This window comes from Mobula hypostoma, chromosome 3, assembly GCF_963921235.1.
Source record: "Mobula hypostoma chromosome 3, sMobHyp1.1, whole genome shotgun sequence".
NCBI lineage: Eukaryota > Metazoa > Chordata > Chondrichthyes > Myliobatiformes > Myliobatidae > Mobula > Mobula hypostoma.
Genome location: NC_086099.1, coordinates 193,166,727 through 193,191,589, shown reverse-complemented (window position 1 = coordinate 193,191,589; position 24,863 = coordinate 193,166,727).

Here is a 24,863-nt window from a genome sequence, read left to right as displayed (position 1 = left end):
ATTTTTTTGTACACCAGGTGAGCATCCAGGCCCCTCAAAGACATCTGTGTCCTCTTCCATGACCTCCTTAGCTTGTGCTGGTGTGGTCATCTTTGCTCTGTGAAGCCACTGTGAAAACTCTTTTCATCAGGTTGAGACTTTCACATGCACTCAGACCACATGTACTCCCTTTTCTACAATCAATAGTTGTGCCTTTAGGTGCTGCCCCTTGTGCTTGAAGGTCACTATACAGCCTCCTTTTACTGGAATATTTTCTCCAGTATAGCCTGTCATTTTTAACTTTGCTGGGTAAACCTTGCTCTTTACTTTGAGAGTCTTGTAATTGTCCATGGATAACAGTTTCATCTGGGCTCCAGACTAGAGCTTGAATGGAATTACTGTCTCATTCACAGTCGCTGGGACAACCCATTCTGTTTTACCAGCACTAGCAGTCTGCGGAGAATCCACAAAGATCTTCTCCATTTCGTCATCAACCGTGGGCCCCTTTCTCTTGGTAGCCCCAGCTTTGCAGCACTTTGCAAAATGACTCTTCTTCCCACAATTATTGCAGGACTTTCCATAAGCAGGATACATCTTTGGAATGTGACTACCTCCACATTTGCCTTCCTCTTTGCTGTTGCTTTGGGAAACACCTTGTGCGCTGGTCCGGTCCTGTTTTCACACCGTACGCTGCTGTGTCTGTTCTGTGCAGCTTAGCTTGTGCTTGTGTAGTCTCTGCTGCCATACACATATCCATAGCCATTTCCAGAATGAAATCTTTTTCATGGAGCAGTCTTTCTCCAAGTCCACCATCTGAAATTCCACAAATTATTCTGTCTCTAATCAGTGAGTTTCTCAAATATCCAAATTCACAGGACTTGCTCAGTGTGTGAAGCTCAGCTAAATATTGGTTAAAGCTAACATTTTGTTTCTGGTCACTGAGAAAAAATGTATCTCTCAAAGGTGATGTTTTTACTTGAGACAAAATACTTCTCAAATGTTGTTATCAGGGTATCCAATGTAAAAGCTCTCTCATCAATTTGAAAGCTGCTATAGATGTCCAAAGCATTTCGCCAATGACATGCAGACACTTTTAATTTTTCAACAGCCCCTCCTGCTCCGCTAGCAGCTAAATTTATATTAAATTGCTGTTTGAAGCGTTTCCAATTATCCATTAGATTGCCAGTAAACTGCAAAGGTGCAGGAGGACTTAGATTATCCATGACAGGAACTCTCGGCCTCTCACCTGAACCTCTCTTGGTGAATCTGGTGAATTTCAGCAGGCAATGTGCTCAATCGCCTTGCTGGCCTGCTTCTCTCCATCACTCTTTGTTGAAACTAGTGTCTCTTTCGCAGCCATGCATGGTATTCATTTACTGTCCATGTTTAGACCTCATGCCGACTTCTGACACCATATTATGTTTGTTCTTCATAAAGACAAACTTGGCGTGGGTAAACGCTAGAATATTTTATTACTGAATTTCTGTTCAACACTGAACGCGTGTGACCAGGTCACCATCGAAGCTTCTGGTTCCGGGAGAACCGACTGCATTGTCCACTAAAAACTGAAGTTCATAATTATATAAGTACACACATAATAACCAGCACTGTGCTCCTTGCAGTCAAAAGTTGGAATGTGTTGTGAAATACTGACCGTGGAGAGTGTGTATAATTACTGGAAATACTCAGCTATTCTATTTTAGATGTCTCATCTAAATTGCTGTTGGATTGTTAAAAAATTTGATTTCAATCAATAAATTGATTGGATTAAATGTCCTGTCCCTCTCCTTCCAATGTGATTTCTTTCTCATAATCCCAATTCACTCACCCCACTACATATCCAGAATATGTTATGACAGATTAGGGATAGAACAACTCTAAGACTGAGTTAACACACACAATATGCTGGAGGAACTCAGGGGGTCGGGCAGCATCTATAGAGAGGAATAAAGAGCTGGCATCCAGGTCGAGACCCTTCATGAATCCTGATGAAGGGTTTCGGCCCAAAACATGTACTGGATTTTCGGCATCTGCTGAATCTCTTGTGTTCCTGTAAGACGGGATATAAATGTAACTGCAAAAAGGTACACTTTAAGTATAACCATGTCTACTAATTATTTAAAGCTAGTGATGAGCACTTTGCAGTACTGTATCATTTACTTGTGCAAGGGTTATTTAAAGATATGTTAAATGTGTGCTACGTGCAGCAGCACCTGTTACTTTCAATTAGCACAGCCGATACTTTTAATTGGTGACTCAGTGTCTGTAATTGTATATTTGCTGCTCCACAGTGCTGTAGGTGCTCAAACAGCTGCTGGTAGCACCTTTCTCCTTAGTCTGTTCTTATTTAGTAATCCATCAAAATAACAAATGGATCTTGTCAAGAAATAGTGATTTGTACCAGGTTTAACTTATTGCATTAGTTATTTCATGCCTCTTGCTCACAATTTTGTCTAATGTGTGATCCTTTAGACCAGGTATTTTGTTCTTTTTTTATATATATGATAACCGGCTTATAAATTGAAAGGGTTTTCAGCTCTTGTGTTTTCCTCCAGGGAAAAGACCGGTTCTGACTTCTTTAGTCGGAATCAATTAAATTCATCCATTTTTCTCTGCAGCATTTAGATGAGTCGCATTTTTCAAGCACAGTTCAAGCAGACAGTCAAGTCTCCTGAGTCATACAACCATCGGGCTGTGGCTTCACGTTGTCAGTTGTGAAAAATAATTCACATTTTGCACTTGCAGGAGGGAATTTGAAACATGGTGAATTTATACAAGGAGAAGAATTAAATACTGTTAACTCAGCAGTTGGGTTCCTGTCCTTCCCACTCCACCTATCCCCACCTAGGCACCTTGTAACTCCCAGCTCTTTGGAAGGTTTTGCTTGCAATGGCAAACTGGAAGAATACAGGTAGTAATCAACAGATTTATGAATGATTTTGTGTGCATATATGAACACCCATAAAATCTCCCTTTGTCACACAATGCTCCCCTTCTTTGACCAGAACTGATAATTGCTAAATCATTACTTTAAAATGACCCATTTTCAAAAGGTGTTGCATTGTAATAATGCAGAGTGCACGCAGCAGCCTGCCAAGCCCGGAGCTCACCATCATAAGCACTGAAAACTCATCAAATTAAAATGCAACTCAGTGATGAAGCAATGCCAACACGCCGTCCATTTCATTAAAATATTGCAAATAAGAGGTTCCTGCAGATATAGCTGTTCAAAGACAATGCTGTTGCACGAACAAAGTCACTGGACAGAAGTAACTGGTAGACATTAAGTAGTCGCTTTGTTCAACAAAATAAGACACAGCAAACTGAGACCCTTTCGGAGACCCAGCACTACATGACAATTAAAGATCAAATGACAATTCTATATTTACAAGTACCTAAGATGCTTTCCTTTGAATTACATATAACTTTTGCACCTCCCTCTTCGCACCCACTCTACAGACACACATGTGAATTTTAGGCAACACACATAAAAATTGCTGGTGAACGCAGCAGGCCAGGCAGCATCCATAGGAAGCGGTCCAGTCGACGTTTCGGGCCGAGACCCTTCGTCAGGACTAACTGAAAGAACAGATAGTAAGAGATTTGAAAGTGGGAGGGGGAAGGGGAGATCCAAAATGATAGGAGAAGACAGGAGGGTTGGGATGGAGCCAAGAGCTGGACAGGTGATTGGCAAAAGGGATATGAGAGGATCATGGGACAGGAGGCGTAGGGAGAAAGAAAAGGGGAGGGGGGAATCCCAGAGGATGGGCAAGGGGTATAGTGAGAGGGACAGAGGGAGAAAAAGAGAGATAGATAAATAAATAAATAGAATTTTTAAAAATTATATATATATATATATATATATATATATATATATATAATAACGGATGGGGTACGAGGAGGAGGTGGGGCATTAGCGGAAGTTAGAGAAGTCAATGTTCATGCCATCAGGTTGGAGGCTACCCAGACGGAATATAAGGTGTTGTTCCTCCAACCTGAGTGTGGCTTCATCTTTACAGTAGAGGAGGCTGTGGATAGACATGTCAGAATGGGAATGGGATGTGGAATTAAAATGTGTGGCCACTGGGAGATCCTGCTTTCTCTGGCGGACAGAGTGTAGGTGTTCAGCGAAACGATCTCCCAGTCTGCGTCGGGTCTCACCAATATATAGAAGGCCACATCGGGAGCACCAGACGCAGTATATCACCCCAGCCGACTCACAGGTGAAGTGTCGCCTCACCTGGAAGGACTGTCTGGGGCCCTGAATGGTGGTAAGGGAGGAAGTGTAAGGGCATGTGTAGCACTTGTTCCGCTTACAAGAATAAGTGCCGGGAGGGAGATTGGTGGGAAGGGATGTGGGGGACGAATGGACAAGGGAGTCGCGTAGGGAGCGATCCCTGCGGAAAGCAGAGAGGGGGTAGGATCCCATGGAGGTGGCGGAAGTTACGGAGAATTATATATTGGATCCGGAGGCTGTTGGGTGGTAGGTGAGGACAAGGGGAACCCTAATCCTAGTGGGGTGGTGGGAGGATGGGGTGAGAGCAGATGTGCGTGAAATGGGAGAGATGCGTTTGAGAGCAGAGTTGATGGTGGAGGAAGGGAAGTCCCTTTCTTTAAAAAAAAAGGAGGATATCTCCTTCGTCCTGGAATGAAAAGCCTCATCCTGAGAGCAGATGCGGCGGAGACGGAGGAATTGCGAGAAGGGGATGCCATTTTTGCAAGAGACAGGGTGAGAAGAGGAATAGTCCAGGTAGCTGTAAGAGTCCGTAGGCTTATAGTAGACATCAGTAGATAAGCTGTCTCCAGAGATAGAGACAGAAAGATCTAGAAAGGGGAGGGAGGTGTCGGAAATGGACCAGGTAAACTTGAGGGCAGGGTGAAAGTTGAAGGCAAAGTTAATAAAGTCAACGAGCTCAGCATGCGTGCAGGAAGCAGTGCCAATGCAGTCGTCGATGTAGCGAAGGAAAAGTGGGGAACAGGTACCAGTACAGGCTTGGAACATGGATTGTTCCACAAAGCCACCAAAATATTTAAATCAGCGTTGTCTGGTCTTCCAATTAACTGCAGTTCACAACTTTTAGGAACCCTTTGTTCAGAGCTGTTCAATCTACAGTCCATATTCAGATCTGAAGTGGCTGAAGTTTGTTGCTGAAGGAATTTACTTTTTGTCCTAACCCCCCCCAAAAAAAAAACACGCGGACAATGCATAATCCCCTCTTTCCCATCCTATAGAATTCATCCCTTTTGGATGGAAGTAATAGTGCTTTCGTGGACCATTTCTCGGTTCTTTAGTGCAAGTGGCGCAGGATACTTGTGGCTTGGTGGGAGGGGGCAGAGTCAGGCTGGCAGGGCCTCAGCCCGAGCGTGGGGACTGAGCCAATGCTTGGTCATTGCTGGAACTGACTTGGTGATTTGAAGTGGCAGGACCAAGGTGAGGCAGTGGGGCCCGGGGCCTGAAAGCAAGGGATGACCCACTGTTTGATTTAAGCATCGAGCCAGATTGGAAAGATTGGGTATGGGTATGGGCCGGGCCGAGTCGAGTCAAGGCTGCGGAGCCCAGATACAAGAGCGTATCGAAGTGGCAGGGCCTGGGGCCGAGAATGAGGAACAACCCAAGGTTTGGCCGATTTAGTCATGGTGTCGGGCCGGAGGCAAGGGATGGGCCGGAGTTCAGCTCGCTTCTCCACGAGTTTCACTCGTCTCTGCGCTGAACTGAGTTTGTGGCTTAGATCGTGGCTGTGAACTCTTTTTCGTGAACTTCCTCTCTGAATGGTAGTTGTGTACTTTTATTGTTTTTTTTGCACATTGGTTGTTTAATGGGATCTATTGGTTACAGGTTGACTACCTGTAAGAATATGAATCTCAAGGTTACATATAATATACATACTTTGATAATAAATGTACTTTGAATCTCACTGATGTCAGATTAACATAAAATCACTCTGGATTCAATGGAAGTAATGAGTTTCTTCACATCCTGTACTCCTGGTGCTCCTCCTGCTATGGCCTTTCATTTGGAGCACTCCTGAAACCTTCTATTCTACAAGTTTAATCTAAACTTAGTATATCTTTAAATATTATTGGATTTTTCTGGGGTACTTGCACGGCTAATTTTCTTGTGCATTAATGCATGAGAGTCTAATGAGGTTGCTCCAATTACTGGTGTTGGTAATTGGAATGGTGGTGGCTGTAGAAAAGTGTGCCTTTTATAACTTTGGTTGGGGGAATAATTGCCACTCAGTGTTTTGTTTAAAATATTGGAAGTTTATTTCGCTAAGATGCAAAACACAAACAAAAAAGTTCTCCATTTTGACACAGAAATGTTTTGTCACTTAGCTGTGAATCCCAACCCTTTCTCTCCTCCAAGGGGACCATAACCTTGGTGTGGTTTGGAGGTTTGTGTGCCGCAATGCCCTGGAGAGCTATATTAGCTGGAGTCACAGCTTTATTCATTGGCTCTTGGTAAGGTCAACCATGCCAAACAGATCAAAGGGCAGAGGCCAGACTAAGAGTGGTCTACCGATCCTCCAGGTTCGGGGGTTCAGCTCACGACTAACAACCCTGACTGGCCAAAATAAAAACTGTTACGGAAGCAGCAACGAAGAATCCTATGATATCCGTGTGCGAAGGTGTTTGGCCAAGGGCAGACAGAGATGGAGGAGCTTCATTGCTGCCTTAATCACCTGTGGTGTAACAGGCAGTAACTAACTAACCCTTTCTCTGCATAAACTTGGATAATGAGGAGAACAAAAGGGAAGATCTATTTTGCCAAATGTGGACCTCAGGTTTGTCAGATGAAGACTGCAGGGAGACCTAAACTCCAGCTTATAATGTACCATACAGTTAATCTTAATATGAAGATCTAGGCTTGCCTGCTGCATATTGTCATTCAGGTTGTCTAAATCATGGCAAAAAAGCAGGATTCCCACAACTCCAACAGAAGCCTATCATTAACCTGCTGAGTTTAAATGCACATGTGAGCATTCTCTTGCTATCACATTGGACCATAAATCTTACTGTAAAATGCTGTTATGCCCTGGAACATAGAACAGTGCAGCACAGGAGCAGGTCCTTTGACTCACCGACCGTGATGCCGATCTAAGCTAATCCTATCAGCTTGCCTTGCACGTTGTTCGTATATGTAACACCTGTGTAGTACTTGGCTTATCTCGTGTGACTGGTCGCGGCACCCTTTATGAGAAAATCAGATTACATAGTACTATCAGGTGCTATCAGAAGCTCTAGGTATCGGAAGAAGGCAGTGAGTAGAAAACCCACGCTTCTGGAGGTTAAGTTTTGTTTATAAAAAGAAAGCAATATATAGAAAATATTTACATGAGTAAGAACAATTGAAATTCCAATATTCTGTTTAGGTTCCAAATCTCAGAGATATCAAGCGAACTCCAATTTTCTTTTTAGTTAGAATCAGTGATTTTCATTAGAATAACTTAGTACTCCAGTTTCTCTAATTAATTAGATCCTATGTTTTAAGGCCACTTAAAAGTTTCAAGTTCCATTTTTATTTATTTCTAGTTAGTTAGGACATTAATTGAATTCCTATTTTTAAGTATTATGGATAACTTCAGTTTCAGATTCAGGTCAGTGTGTCTACAAATTCAAATTCAACACCAGAAGTATAAATATACAGCTGAACTCCTTTCATGTCAACTCTCCAACATCACAACTTTTTAAACAAACTGCACTTCCCTCAATCGCAGGACTGTACAGAGAGTGGTGCGGACAGCCCAGTGCATCTGTAGATGTGAATTTCCCACTATTCAGGACCTTTACAGAGACAGGTGCATAAAAAGGGCCCGAAGGATTATTGGGGACCCAAGTCAACCAACCACAAACTGTTCCAGCTGCTGCCATCCGGGAAATGGTACCGCAGCATAAAAGCCAGGACCAACAGGCTCCAGGACAGCTTCTTCCACCACACCATCAGACTGATTAATTCATACTGACACTACTGTATTTCTGTATGTCCTGTTGTACATACTATTTATTACAAATTACTATAAATTGCACATTGCACATTCAGACGGAGACATAACAAACATTTTTCCTCATGTATGTGAAGGATGTAAGAAATAAAGTCAAGTCAATTCAATTCATTCAATTGAAATCTCATTCAGTTATCAAAGTTCTTGCAAAATAATCAATTCTTTCAAAAAATCAAATTCAGATCCTTCGAATGAGAAATTAACTTATAGATCCGACCATATCAAATCCTCTACGCCTTGAAACACGCTGGTTCTTCGATCTTGAGTGGCTCGCCATCTTGCTTCTTAGTTCGTTGGATGAAATAGTGGATCATCCACAGGAAGTCGATTCACAAACCTACACAAAAAAGCCTGACCAATCCCTTGGTATGATTTAACAGAACTAATTCCTGGTTACACGGTAGAGATTTTGGACACTACTCTCTGCTGACATTGTCTTGCTATAGCTGATGCTCTTTATAGTCTTAGCTTCAATAAATCTTTTATCGATGTCGTCTCTCCTCCAGGAGTTTCACCCTGAGGATTTCCAGTAAGTAGGGTGGAGATACTAACTACTAGTAACAGTTTTTATCTTTAGTTAGTTTCTATAGTGTTTGCTGCGTTATCTGTCATTTATCCACGCCTCATTCTCGCATCACTTTTTTTCAAGTTCTCTTTTTTAAAAAAAAATTCAGTAAACCTCGTTTTCATCCCTCCACAGGTGGTGTTTTCTCACATTACATCTTTGGGTTTAATTAACCAGAGTTGCACCCTCCCCCTTTGAATTTATGCAAGTCCCCTTGCATACAGCTACAGGTTCCACTGTAATGGGTCATGTGCATGTCCAAATGCCTCTTCAGCGTTACTGTTGTATCTACTCCTGTCGCCTCACATGGCAGCACATTCCAAGCACTCAACTTCTCTGAATAAACTTGCATCGCATATGTCTCTTAAACTTTCCTCCTCTCACCATAAACCCCACGGAGGCATGGAAATAATGATGAACTTCTGCAAAACCCAGACTTCAGGCACAATTGAAATATTACGTTCTGGTCACCACCTTTTAGGAAGGATCGAAAGGCTATAGGGAACATGCAGGAGACTTTCATCAGAGTTATTTCTGTCATGTTGATAGAATCAAGAAACTGCAGCATTCATAAGGAGAGCTGGATAAAATCTGAAAAGAAAGATTTTGCATGGCTGTGGGGAAAGGACAGGTAAGTGGAATGAGTTTAATTATTCTTTGAAGTGGACATTTACCTGTGGATCTTCCAAAGCTGAGGTTGCGACCCAGACCTTCCCTGAGAATTGAATTTGGATACATTTTCCGTTTTTATTTTATTTATTGAGATACAGTGTGGATTTGGCCCTTTGAACCATGCTGCCCAGTGATCCCCCAATTTAATCCTGGCCTAGTCGGGACAATTTACAGTGACCAAGTAACCTACCAACCAGTACGTCTTTGGAAGGTGAGAGGAACCGGAGCACCCGAAGGAAACCCATGTGGTCACAGGGAGAACGTATAAACCCCTTACAGGCAGTGGTGAGAATCGAACCTGGTTGCCTGTACTATAAAGCATTGTGCCACCCCTTAAAGTGTGTTATATGCCAAAAAATGAAGATGTATGTGATACTCCTCCAGTTACGTGAATGTATCTAGTTTCTTTTAATCTGAATATTGCTCAATATTGCAGAACTGAACAATGTAACTTGTGTATAATTTAATTCCAAAATAAGATTTCCATTGCAAAGGTAATTTTAGCTTCCTGGCACAACTGGGTTCAGTTGGGTTATCTATTCCTTGGAATGTAGACGGTTGAGAGATTTGATAGAGATATACAAAATTACGAGAGGTATAGATGGGGTTAATGCAAGCAGGCCTTTTCCACAGAGGTTGGGTGGGACTACAACTAGGGGTCATGGGTGAAAGGTGAAAAGTTTAAGGGGAACATGTGGGGAAACTTCTTCACTCAGCGGATCGTGAGTGTGGAATCAGCTGCCAGTGTAAGTGTTGCATGCGAGCTCAATTTCAACATTTAAGAGATGTCTGGATGGGTACATGGAGAGTAGGAATATGGTGAGCTATGATCCCTGTGCCTGTGCAGATTGATGCGAGGAGACAGTTTATGGTTCGGCAAGTGGGCCTTTTCTGCTCGGCTGCCAGTGACTAGTGTTCCTCGGGTCAGTATTGGGACCGCTACTTTTCACATTGGTTGTCAATGATTTGGATAATGGAGTTGATAGCTTTGTGGCAGATAATACAAAAATGGGTGGAGGGATGGATAGTGCTGAGGAAGCAATGAGTTTGCAGCAGGACTTAGACAAATGGGAAGAATGGGCAAAAAAGTGGCAGATGGAGTACAGTGTTGGGAAATGTATGATGATGCATTTTGGTAAAAGGAACAATAATAGAGAGTATTATCTAAATGGGGGAAATTTCAAACATTAGAGGCGCAGAGGGACTTAAGAGTCCTCATGCAAGACTCCCAGAAGGTTAATTTACAGGTTGATTCTGTGGTAAAGAAGGCAGATGCAATGTTGGCATTTATTTCAAGGGGAATAGAATATAAAAGCAAGGAGATGCTGCTGAGCCTTTATAAGACACTAGTCAGGCTGCACTTGGAGTATTGTCAACAGTCTTGGGCCCCATATCTCAGAAAGGATGTCTTGTTATTAGAGAGAGTGCAGAGGAGGTTCGTGAGGATTATTCCAGGAATAAAGGGGTTAACATATGAGGAGCGTTTGGCAGCTTTGGACCTGTACTCACTGGAGTTTAGAAGAATGCGGGGAATCTCATTGAAACCTTCTGAACGTTGAAAGGACTAGATAGGGTGGATGTGAAGAGGATGTTTCCGGTGGTAGGAGTATCCAGAACTAGAGGGCACGGCCTCAAAATTGAGGGGGCAACCTTTTAGAACAGAGTTAAGAAGGAACTTTTTTTTAGCCAGAGAGTGGTGAATCTATGGAATGTACTGCCACAAACTGTGGTGGAGGCCAAGTCCATAGGTATATTTAAGGCGGAAGTTGATAGTTTCCTGATTGGTCAGGGCATCAAAAGATATGGTGAGAAGGCAGGTGTATGGGGTTGAGTGGGATCCGGGATTAGCCATGATGAAATGGCAGGGCAGACTTGATGGGCTGAATGGCCTAATTCTGCTCCTATGTGTTATGATCTTAACTAGATGAGCCGAATAGCCTGTTTCTGTGTTACACTTTTCTATGACTCTATGCTCTCTAGTGTTTGACATTTAAGTCCATGTGAATAAGACTCTATCTATGCGATCTATGCCACTCAAATGATGCATGTCACCTTTTGAAGGCATTGCTTTTTGAAGATTCCCTGAATGATGGGGAGGCCAGTGCCTATGATGACTGAATCTACAACCCTCTGCAGAACTTTCCCAATCCTGTGCATTGGAGCTGCTTCCCAGATGGAGATGCAACCAGCCAGAATGCTCTCCGTGGTACACCTGTGGAAATTTCCTACAGTCCTGCCATCTACTGCATACGTTCCTCCTGCTTTTGACATCCCAGAGTGTACCATCTCACACTTGTCCAGGTTAAACTCCATCTGCTATTTCTCTGCTAGAATTTCCGATTTACTAATTTAGCACAAGTGCATAAATCAGTGTGTCCCCCTGAGCATTCTGCTGTTGTCCTGGATTAATACAAGAATCTGCACGCGAAAGTGAGAAAATGAGTGTAAGTAGAGAGGAATTATATTTTTAATTTAACAAAAAACAGCTTTTGTTGATACTTTCTTTACCTTTACAGACAGCATGTGAACATTGTTCTTGTACACAGTAAAATGTTTCCACATCCTATGAATGTGAGCTTCATTCCACCTTCTGGCAACCCTAAGTAATTGCCTCTGCTGTCACTTCCACAGTTACATCTTCTTGTGCACACATTAAATGTTTGCCACTAAATTGTTTCATTGGCTAGAGACATTCAGGACAGCGCTGAAAGTTTAGAGTTGATCTGTGAATTACCGATCGTGAAGAAGCTGAATGTGCACATCTATACCCCTGCTGTATGCCAAACAAATCTGAAGGATTCCTGGATAACTGGCACTTTACTAAGGCACTTAGCAGAAAGGTTATATTTAAATATTGTACTTCCATAAAATAATGTATATTTAATATGCTAGGCATTTTACAGGACAGCAGGGCTTGCATTTTTAATATATTTAACAACGTGTTTAATATTCCTGGTGAGGCTGTGATGGTGGTAACACTGTACGCACCCACTAGAATATTGCCTATCCTTGAGAATATACTCCATGTCCCACCTGCCACATCTGGTAAGTGAGATGGCTGAGGATTTAATCCACCCCGCACAGCCTCCTGCACCTTTTAGTTTAGAAGCTAAGCTTGCCCACATAAAACATTCATTAGTATCTGCAGAGCGTTCAGCTTAAATGTAGTGTTGTGCAGTGTAGGGTTTCCATAGTCCCGTAAACCTCTTTTGGCTGATTGCCATCTTATATCCCCAGTTACCTGAAACCGCAATCCATGTTCCACGTGATACCAGTAGAAGCAGTGAGCTGCTGTTAAATATTTAAGCAGAATCTTATCTGTACAAACAGGGGAAATTAAGAATGTAATTATAGGGGCTAAATGACAACACACAAAGATATGCTGCATTAACCGTGAAACAGGACTAAAGTAATGTGGGCAGGGATTAAAAGCCACTGGGCAGCTTGAGCTGATGCAATGATACAATCTCACTCCATTTTCTCCAGGCACTGTTCATATTCCATTTCAAGTACTTAGTTGAGGAGGGGGAAGGGAGGAAAAATGAGGAGCGAATGTTGGCTTATGGGTTTTGAACAGTCAGGCTAGTGTACGTGCCGCAGGGATCAAATGAGTCATCACTGCATTCGTTTAAGTTCCACTTCCAAGTGCATGATTACAGATATTGCATTAACGTGGCTAGCAGCACAGGTAGCAGTCGCAAACAGTATATGACATAATCTACTGCATGAGGTGAATCTCATGGTCATTAATTCAAACATATACCCTGATTTATTTGAAAGCTTACTTAAATTAGTCCTCATTTTGATAGGTGGCATTTTGAATTGCAGGCAAACAGAAAGCTAAAATTTTCCCTGGGTAAGATTTGGCACTATCAAATTGTCCTGTTTAAAATGTTGCTGAAGCAGGCAGTGATGTCATGACAATTCAGCAACTACATAATTTCTACTGCTTGGTGCATTGACTCGATATATCCACAGAAAGAACCTAAAATTCCCTCTGGATTAGAGAAAAGTTTATTACTGTGGCATTTCATATTAGCTTGCTTGATTGCAGCAATCCCAAACAAACCTTATTATACCTGTATCATTTATTCTGGTCATATTATAGTATACAGAGTATTGATTGAAGCCAATGTGCATTGTGCAGATCAGATAGTGGCTGAAGCATCGACGTGTGGCTTTCAAAAATAATGGAGTGTGTGTCATAATGGCCAAAACCTGAAGACATTGTACTTACAGAACAGAGTAATGAAAGGGCCAGGCATGAACAGAAATATTTTATTTTAAAACAAAAAATGAAAAATGAGAAGCTGAGGCAAGAGGATTTCAATAAGGCCAGCGCATTCCAGATTTTTAATCACTTATGTTAGAAATGCATTCCAAAATTGCCAGCTGGGCACCTTTCCAAACTCTGTGCTACAGTGCAGTCAGAAAACGTTTCATAGATTTAACTTCCAATAGAGTTTGTGCTTTTTGATCTCGTGATTTTTTTTCTTTCTACCCGCTGACATTATTGATTGACAGAAGACTAATGGTTGGGCTTATCAGTGGGACATTGCCCGCCTTATGCCTGTCTCATCATCATTTTTGCTTTAGAGTTGGAGGAATGATTATGATTAATGCAGGTTTGAAATCAATTCCATGGCATTGCTGTCCAGGAAATTCGGTTCTGTACAGAACTTGCTGTGGTACTGAACCATGCAGAATGGAAGCCACTCATTGGATCATTGACTTGAACCAGAATGATAGAATCCTACAGTATGGAAGCAGGCTACTCAGCCCAATTCATCCCCTCTGACCAGTTGGCAGCTTTCCATGTGTATCCCATCTTTCAGTACCTGGTCCATTACTCTCTGTGCCTAAGCGATTCAAGACACTTCCTAAATACTGTCTGTAGTAGTAGTTGATAGGTTTATTCCTATGCCACTCCCACATGGGAGGAGTTCACAGACTGTACAAGCAGGTTTATCATTAAAGTTCGGTACCAGTTGCTCTGCACCATCCCTCAGTATCAAGCACAACATTGTCAGTAACTCAGCTTCAACCTCTCACTCAGGCTGTGCATTCCCCGTGCTTCCTACACTCCAAGTGAAGAAGGTTCGTCTCATATCCCCTCTTCACCTTTTCCCCTTCCCTGTTACCATAAACCTCTGTTTTTTTAGTTTTACTTAGCTTTCATATTGGAACAAGTTCCTTGCAATCTGCTTGACCTTTACTCCTAATCTGGCCCCAGAACTGCATACAATAGTCCAGATGATGTTTCACTGAGATATTTTATCATGTTGGGGCGTAACCTCTCCTGTGTGGATTGTTCCTACTAATGAAGGCCAGCGTCCCATATGCCTTCCTAACCATGTACAAGATTCAAGATTGTTTAATTTCATTTCCAGTAAACAAGTGTAAAGGAGAACAAAATAATTGTTACTCCAGATCCAATGCAGCACAAAAAAACACAACAAGATAACAAATACAATAATGATTTTTTAGAATATCACTGTGAGGATAAATACATAAGATAGCTTATATACATAGATTGATCATATGTCCATAAACTGAGAGTGGTACAGGTGTGGCTGTACACCAGGTGACTGACAGGAAATGATGGTGGTGGGGTGTGTGGAGGGGTGGGTTAGTGGGTGGAGGCGTTGATCAGCCTTACTGCTTGGGGAAAGTAGATGTTTTTCAGTCTGGTGGTCTTGGCGTGACTGCTATGTATCCTTCCCCTTGATGGGAGTGGGACAAACGGTCCATGAGCAGAGCGGGTGGGATCCTTCATGATGTCACTGACCCTTTTCTAGAACCTTCCCTTATATATGTCCTTGATGGTGGAAAGGCTGGTGCCGGTGAGCATTGAGCAGTTTTGACTCCCTGTTGCAGAGCCACAGTGCAGTTTCCGTACCATGCAGTGATGCAGCTTGTTAGGATGTACTTTGTTGTACATCTGTAGAAGGAAGTGAGTATAGATGTGTATAGTCGTGGTTTCTTCAGCCTCCTCAGAGAGTAGAGGCATTGGTGAGCTTTCCTAATGGTGAAGAATGGGTTCTGGGCCCATGAGAGGCAATGTGAGGTGTGCACTCTCAGGAATATAAAAAAAAAAGCCTGTAGTTTCCACTGCTGTTTTCTACCTATGTTGGCATCTTCAAGTATGTAAGAACTTGTTCCATGCCCTATTTCTCCTAACGGGCCCTAATTTTTCCCTGGTTATTCTTTTGTCCTTAATAAACTTAAAGAATGCTTTCAAATTTATTTTTATTGTCCCTGCTGGCTATTTCTTGAGACCTCTCTTAGTCTTCCTAATTACCTTTTTAAACACTTCCCTACATTTCTCACAGTCATGAATGGACTCCCCTGACCTTAGTCCCCTAAACCTGACATATGTTTACTTTATTTGTTCTTTATCCTACCCTCAGTATCAGTCGACATCTAAGCTTCCTCATACCTGTTACCCTTTGCTTTGCTTTTACAGGAACGTGTGGCCTTGAACTCTTGCTATATCTCCATTGAATGCCTCCAACCTAAGGTTCTTCCTTATGATAACGAAATTGGCTTTCCCACAATTTAAGACCTTTATTACAGGTCCTTTTTCACAACCCCTTTAAAGTATACAAAATTGTGGTCACTCTCTGCAAAATGTACCCATGAGTATTTGCTCCACTTGACCAGCTGCATGCCACACATTAAGATTGACTAATGCTCCCTGCCTTGTTGAACTGTCTAAATACTGCACCGAAAAGCTCAGTAAACGTATTGTGTGTCAGAGATTTTGCCTGTAATACAAAGGCAATCCCAATTGATGTTTGAGAAACTGAAATCCCCCTGTACCTTAAACTATATTTATTACATCTTCGTGTTATCCATCTACTTGGTCTGTTAACTACTAGGAGGTCTGTAATACCCCCAACAAAGTGACACCACCCTTTTTGGTTTTAATCTCTACCCATATAAGACCACAAAACATAAAAGCAGAATTAGGCCATTTGGCCCATTGAATCTGCTCCACCATTCCAGCATATTACCCCTCTCAACCCCATTCTCCTGCCTTCTTCCCATAATCTTTGATACCCTTGCTAATCAAGAACCTATCAATCTCCGCTTTAAATATACCCAATGACTTGGCCTTCACAGCCACCTGTGGCAATGGAATGCAGAGACTTACCACGCTCTGGCTAAAGCAATTCCTTCTCATCTCTATTCTAATGGAAGTCATTCTATCTTGAGGCTGTGTCCTCTAATCCTAGACTCCCCAACTATAGCAAACATGCTTTCCACACCCACTGTATTGAAACTTTTTAATATGTGGTATGTTTCATCGAGATGCCCACCTTTATTCTTCTAAACTCCAGTAAGTACAGGCCCAGAGCCATCAAATGCTCCTCATACCCTTTCATTTCCAAAATCATGCTCATGAACCTCCTCTGGACCCTCTCCAATGCAAGCACTTCTTTTCTTAGATAAGGGGCTGAAAATCTGTTCACAACACTCCAAGTGAAGTCTGACCAATGCCTTATAAAGCCACAGCATTACAATCTTGCTTTATTACTCTAGTCCTCTCAAAATTAACGCTATCATTGCATTTGCCTTCCTTAAAACCAACTCAACCTGCAAGTTAACCTTTCGAGAATCCTGTACGAGGACTCCCACGTCCATTTGCACCTCTGATTTCTGAATTTGCTCCCTGTTTAGAAAATAGCCTACACCTTTATATCTCCTACCAAAGGCCATGACCATCTGACACTGTATTCTATCTGCCACTTCTTTACCCATTCTCCTAATCCATCTGAATCAGGGGTTCCTGACCTTTTTTTATGCCATGGACCATTAACTGAGAGGTCCATGTTGGGAAACCTTCGTACCATCTGCAAACCTGGCCACAAAGCCATTATCCAAATCATTGACAATATAGCATGAAAAGAAACCATCCCTGACCGACCCCTGTGGAACATCATTAGCCAGCGGCAGCCAACCAGAAGAGGCCTCCTTTGATCCCTCTCTTTGCCTCCTGCCATTCAGTCTATCTTCTGTTCATGTTAATATTTTTCCTGTAGTATATGGCCCTGTTTGCGGTGCCTTTTAGGATATCCACCATCAGTACTGAATGGGGTGTTCGCAGCAAAGGCAGAGTAGGAACACTACCATTGTCATCTATCACAGAAGTAAGGAAGGAGAAAACATTCTTTTGACAGTTTCTACTTTTATTGTAATTATTGTTTGTGCAGAAGTTGGATGTAGATGTAATTACTCACGATTTTGACAGTTCTATTGTCAAATATTCCTTTGACTTATTGTTGAAGCTTGTGTATAAAGTGTAATCACTTACACTAGGTATTGCTGGCTGTCACCATCCCCGGGGACTGAGGTAGCTTTGAGAGTTGAAAAATGCCTGATAATCTTTAATTGTTTATCACTTTTCTTTTTGGGTCATTTACTTGGTCGCGGTACAACAACCTTTCATCATTTTCACATTTCTTGTTAATATTATTTAATTCTTGCCACCAACGCTTAGTTTTTACAAATGCATTTTGTCAGAATCTGTCTAATAAAACACATCTGCTGTCAGATTGGATATAATAATTAGAGACTTGTGTTCTCGGGAAGCTAAATATTAGTTTCAGAGGTACACTGAACAAACTTAGTTAAAATGCACATGAGAGCCTGGAGCCAAATATGTTTGTTTTAAGCTTTGCATTCTAACTGATGCCAAAACAAAAAAGGTGTTATCCATAATGGTGAAAATCAAAATACTGTTTTAGAATGAAAAAGTTGTTCAGCATTCTTAAATGAAAAACAGAATTCTAGAAATAATCAGTCTATCTTCTGGAGGACCAGTTTATTAACGTGAGAATTAATAAGGGGATATATACTTTTAAGAGGTTTCTATTTGCAGCTTGGTCTAATTGATAATGCTTTCCTCTGATTCGAAGGTGGGAGGTTTGAGCCCTGCTCCAGCATTTAAGTGCCAAGTCTAGATTACAGTTCAGAAATGAGGGAATGCTGTGTTGGTGGAAATGATTTTTCTATTCGGGCGTTGAATTAAATTTGCCAGTTCTAGTTGTTTGTGTGGGTACTTCAAATTTCATGGTGCTACCTAGTCTGAGACCTGGGTGTGTGCAGATAGTGGCGTCTTTTTCTCACTGCATAGCAGTACCTGCAGAATGCAATTCATATTTCATAGACCTTTTCATGGGTTTTGCAGCAGCTTGGTAAGGTGCTGCACAAAGACAAGTTATTTATTTCTTTGGCGCAGATCATAATATAACTCTTCTTTTTTTGCTTGGAAATAGTGCTGCAACATCGCCCAATGGCAATGTCAGAACTTGCAACTTTACTGACCTGGGGAAATAACAGCCACTAAATATAGCAAATGAAATGTTTACAGAAGGTAGTGTGAGTTCTTTCCAGTGTTAACCTGTCAACAGGGATTGTGGCTTTCACCTCGCCAGCACTCCTGCAAACTAGCACTTTGACAGATAGTGCTGGATGGCTAAGCACCATGAAAGGTAGCTGTGTAGGATCAGCTGGTTAAACTCCAGACGTTTCTCTGAGCACACTCCGGGACCCTGTCTCGCATTAACATTCAGTGAGGAACATTTGTACGTGTGAGGATGCCTCTTCCATATTGGGAAAACAGAAGCTGCTTGTGTTGGTTCCTCAGTGGCTTGATTTGGAAATACTTCAGTAAGGTATCAGGCCTCCTGTTGGCCAATAAGGAACAAAGACTGTCACCGACAAGCAACAAGTTGTTCTGCAGCCAATAAAATTCTTAAAGGCGCAGGTAATAACAGCAGGCACAGTTATTTTATTTATTAATTTAGGGGAATTTGAGCATTGCTGACAGGTCTGTTATTCATTGCCCATGAGAAGCTAATGGTGATAAGCCTTGAGCCTCTGCAGTTGAAGGTGTGTCCACATTGCTGGTGTGGGAGGACTTCCAAGACTAGGACCTAGTGACGATCCATTCGTCTGCGAACAATATGTGTTATATAACTCCAGTGGCAATGTATTTCCAAGTCAAGTGCTGTGTAGCTTGGGAATCTGCAGCTACTAGTCATAGTCATAATCATAGAGTCTTAGAAATATACAGCACAGAAACAGGGTTTTCAACCCACCAACTCCATGCCAAAAAATCTTACCTGCCGTAGGCCAGTAGTCCTACATAAAACCCATTTCCCTATTTTCTCCACATTCCAGTAAACTTCCTCCAGATTCTATCACTCCTCTCTATACTGGTTCATCTAATCTCTGACCTTTTGAATAAACGGTTTTTTTTGTATTGGTCACACTTTACAAGAAACCTTTTCACTGAGGTTCTTTCTGTAATTTGGACATTAAGTGCCTAGGTTGACATGCTTACATTTATAAGGATTGGCTGACTTAGAAAAAGAATTGCATGGTAAATAATTTAGAGCTTCTGGGTTATTTAAGCAGCAAAAAGCCTTTCTATTTCTGGTAAATAGGTAATCAGAACTGTTCGAAAATCAGTAAACATTAGGAACATAAAACAAGTTTCAATATTTTTAAATTGCATATATTCAGTCAAGAACTAAAGACAATCAGAAAAAAATCTTTATTCCTATAAAATAAACTCTGAATTGAGAATTTGAGTTTACATTTTGCTTTATGTGCCTTTGTTTTCCTGATCTGCATTTTAACAACACTTGATCCTGATATAAAAAGGAAAAGCAACATTTCCTTTGAAGCTGAGTTATTTAGTCCTGGTCTGGCCTGTGGTATTTCTAAAGCAAAACTAAAAGATAGTGTCAGTTCTTTTTGTCTGCAATATAAGAGGTAATAAGCTGCTTGAGTGGTGATTATCGGAAATCCTCACTATATCCTCAAATTTATCAAACAGAACAACCTCGTAAAACCATGAGATCTTGAGTTGTGAAGTAAGATTAAAGAAACACAGACTACGGAAAGAATATTTTTAATGGGATCTCAGCAAGATGTATACAATACTGTTGAGCCAAGTAAATGAAGAATATCAATTTGAATTGAGGCAATTAAGTCAGCCCAGCCAACAGAGATTCAAACTGCGGAAGGACAAATTTTAAGAAGAATATTATGAAGAGCTGGGCCTTGGGAATGTAGAGGTGGTGAGAAGGGGTTTATATGGAAATAATGACTACCTTGATTTACCATAACGCAAGAAAAATTGCACAGCTTAATAAAAGAAGTTGTCCTTGAGCCTTGTTAAGAGAAGAGACACTGCATATCTCAACAATAAACAATTAGATGCCACATTGGGAGAATTGGCTTTTCTGACAATTTAAAATTAACTCCCCCCCCATATATTTAGTTGATGTTTATTTAAAAAAACGGACTCATTTTATTTTTGCTTCCAAAAGTGTAGAATTGAGAGTGAAACAGTCAAATTAAGTGCCCTATTAATTTTACAGAGCCAAACACTTTCATATGAGTTAGAAATACTATTTAATTCTTATTTGACAGATTTGAGAAAATGTGAATAAGGATGCGAGGGAAGGCTTATTAAAATAATAACCTGCCTTTATTTAACAGGTTTTATATCCAACTTCGTTTTCACTTTAATCAAATTAATCTCATAGATGACAATTACCAGCCAGAGGGAGGTGGGATGATCAATTTGATGATTTCCTCCATGGATATTTTTGCTCTGTTTTAAGGATATCACTTTTCCTTCCATGATCCAGTTGAAGTGGTGTATATTGCCCTGTATGGAAAGCCTGCAATTAATAGTAAATTGAGTCTGGAGACAGACTAGCAGGGAGCTCTGTGGATGACTTAGCTTAATTACTAATTAAGTATGGAATTGCAACCAACATTCAAATTGATCTGTTGTCAGATCAGTTAACGTGATTCACCAACTACCTGGTTAGTCCGCCATTTTAAGCTTTCTTCGTGTTCTAAGTAGCAGCCTGGAAGAAGATAATTTCACTGCTGTTTTTGTAAAAGTAACAATAAATCTAAATAATTTTGCATCCAACTCATTTGCTTCAGAAATCCGCATTTATTATTTTCAGGCAATATTCATTTCTCCTCTTTTCAACCTCTGCCCTCCCAATAAACCCCCTCACATAGACAACAGGTTATAACCCTCTGTCAGCATTGATGTAACCATAAATAGGTGAGAATTCTGGGCTGCCCCTCCATCACTTTGAGCTTGTGATCAAGACCTTTGTATTGCTTGTGACAATCACTTGGTGCAAGCTGATATTTTGCATTCTGTCACTTTTATTTTGATTAATTTTACTTAATTTTGATCTCTTCCTGATAACTCTCAAGATCTTTTCCTAGGTCCATATCAGTTTTATTTCTTTCACCGCAAGTTTTAATTCTCTTTTTTTTCCTGAAAGTTGCTGATTTTCAGAATCAGAATTAGCTGATTCTATCACTGTCATATGGCATAAAATGTTTTGTTTTGAGGCAGCAATACAGTGCAATAAAAATTATAGATTACAATGAGAAATATAAACATAAATAGTGTAAAGAGACAGTAAAATAATAATGTAGTGTTCATGGATTCATGGACCACTCAGAAATTTGATGGCTGAGTGGAAGAAGCTGTTCCCAAAACATGGAGTGTATATCTTCAGGCTCCTGTACCTCCTCCTTGATGATATTAATAAGAAGAGAGAACGTCCTGAATAATGAGGGTCCTTAATGGATTTTAAAGTTGGATTTGGTTGCCAGTCCTCCTCTCTATCTTGTTTTCTTTTCACCTTCTGCAGTTTTTGACATACAGGTGGTTGCATCTTCGACCCTGTTCTAACATCTTCCCTTAAAAGCTCAAATGTACAATGAAGCTTGTGGTCTAATAGGAAGCAGTGATCGCTGCCCTCCTGTATACTTCTGAATCATAGACCACCTACAACAGGTCTCTCCCCACACTGGGAAGATTCCACTATCCTTCCTCTGGAAAATCCTCAATTCCATTGGAATAATAAGCAGCTTCTCCCAGACCAACATACCCAGCAGTGACACACACTTTGTATTCATTTAGTTCCAGTGGACGGGCTGGGCCATTTGCATACTGAACATCAGACTCCGGAAATTGACTCTCAATTCTGCCGTGGCAAGAGGTGAACTGAAGGAATGATTCAAGGATTTCTCCAAAGTTTTCCCTCCAACATATGGAAATCCCTGGTTTATGACCATTCAAAATAGCAAAGGAGCATTGTGAACTTTATGTTCATTCATCAGGGGCACATAGAAGGCCATCATATGCTGTAGAAGGAGAAAAAGGAATATGTCAACTCATTGTGTCTTCACCTTCCTGCCTGCTGATCCTCAGTTACCAAAGCTGTGGCAGAGTCATGGGTCTTACATTGGCCTCATCGGAATCTACAGATCTTTACTGGAAGCAGAGGACTGCAGAATAATTTCTTTCCTTGTTTGTCCAGCTGCAGGGGCTGCTCTCGATGGATTCCAGTCTTTGCTATCTGAGAACATCTGCAGCGATGGCTTCTCTTTTAGGTGGGCCTTTGCCAATCATATCGATGGCAGGGAAGGGACATATAGATTATCTCCTTGAATGTCCACCCACCATTGGAAACAGGATTTATTTATTAAAAAAATGTTATTTAGCAATTTAAAATAATTGACCTATGAGAAAATGGAACTAATTGCCAAGAAGTAATGTTTTCCTAAGCCCAGAGATTTTACTGCAGTAGTGATACCAGTCCATCGTATCTGTTCTATTTGTGCTCTGTGTTTGTGGTAATTATAGTGTTTATGGTATGTATCAGAGTGTTCCTTTAGGTAAAGAATTAAATCAATTGTGATTTCTGATAACTTACATGAGCAGGCAAAACTCCACAACACTGTTCCTTAAAAAAAAATTACCCAGAAGAACTACTTTGTTGCTGAATATTTTCAACTGCATGGAAGTTGTTGAGTTCAACAACTGAAGCATTCCTGAGGTGTGACCGACCACTGAGGTACCTAAATCTTCTATTCACAAAAGGATTGTTGTTAGGTAGGACATGGTAGCTAGCAGGATTTTAGTGGAATTTAATTTTAGTTCTTAATCATTGGAAAACACTCCTGAGGTTCTGTTTTTAGAACAATATCTTGTTTATAGTCATATTTTATTGATCACGAGGGAAATTGGTTTTCGTTACAGTTGCACCATAAATAATTAAATAGTAATATGTAAATTATGCCAGGAAATAAGTCCAGGACCAGCCTATTAGCTCAGGGAGGAGTTGTAAAGTTTGATGGCCACAGGCAGGAATGACTTCCTATGACGCTCAGTGTTGCATCTTGGAGGAATGAGTCTCTAGCTGAGTGTACTCCTGTGCCCAACCAGTCCATTATGTAGTGAATGGGAGACATTGTCCAAGATGGCATGCAACTTGGACAGTATCCTCCGTCAGAGAGTCCAGTTCCGTCCCCACAACATCACTGGCCTTACGAGTGAGTTTGTTGATTCTGTTGGTGTCTGCTGCCCCAGCACACAACAGCAAACATGATAGCACTGGCCACCACAGACTCGTAGAACATCCTCAGCATCGTCCGACCTATGCTAACGGATCTCAGTCTCCTCAGGAAATAGAGACGGCTCTGACCCCTCTTGTAGACAGCCTCAGTGTTCTTTGACCAGTCCAGTTTATTGTCAATTCGTATCCCCAGGTAATCCTCCACCATGTCCACACTGACCCCTGGATGGAAACAGGGATCACCGGTACCTTAGCTCTCCTCAGGTCTACCACCAGCTCCTTAGTCTTTTTCACATTAAGCTGCAGATAATTCTGCTCACACCATGTGACAAAGTTTCCTACCGTAGCCCTGTACTCAGCCTCATCTCCCTTGCTGATGCATCCAACTATGGCAGAGTCATCAGAAAACTTCTGAAGATGACAAGACTCTGTGCAGTAGTTGAAGTCCGAGGTGTAAATGGTGAAGAGAAAGGGAGACAAGACAGTCCCCTGTGGAGCCCCAGTGCTGCTGATCACTCTGTCGGACACACAGTGTTGCAAGCACACGTACTGTGGTCTGCCAGTCAGGTAATCAAGAATCCATGACACCAGGGAAGCATTCACCTGCATCGCTGTCAGCTTCTCCCCCCAGCAGAACAGGGCGGATTATTTTAACGCACTGAGTACTAGTCCAGTGAATGCAACTGGGATAGGATTAGGCTATTGGATGCTCAAATCTCAGTTTTTCCCTTTAACTCTGTTATAAACACTGATGATTATTCTTGAAATATTTCAAGCAAAGTAAAACTTTTAAATAATTTTCTTAAGTTTAATATTCACAAATTTATTAACTCTAATCCTGCTTGCCTACCCCATTTTGACAATATTTCAGTTTATTTTTCCTGTCTGGTTTAACATTTAGTGTATCTCAGTGAGTTCTCTTGCCTTTCCCATCACCTCTTTGCTTTGGAGAATTTCGGCACTGCTTCAGTATGACGTGGATTAATTTAAGAAATCTCAGCACCCTTTCATCTTCAACAATAGTCAAATTATTATTTCCAAATCTTGTAGAACTGGAGTTAAATACTTGAAGGTATGGCATACACGTCATTAATATGTCTGAGTTGTATGCAGCACAACAGTAGTGGAAGTTCACATGAGAAGAAATTATTAATGTGGCTATTGAGCTCTCAATGACCAGTATTCAAACCTTACAGTGCCTTGAAGAAGTATTCAGCCCCCAACCAT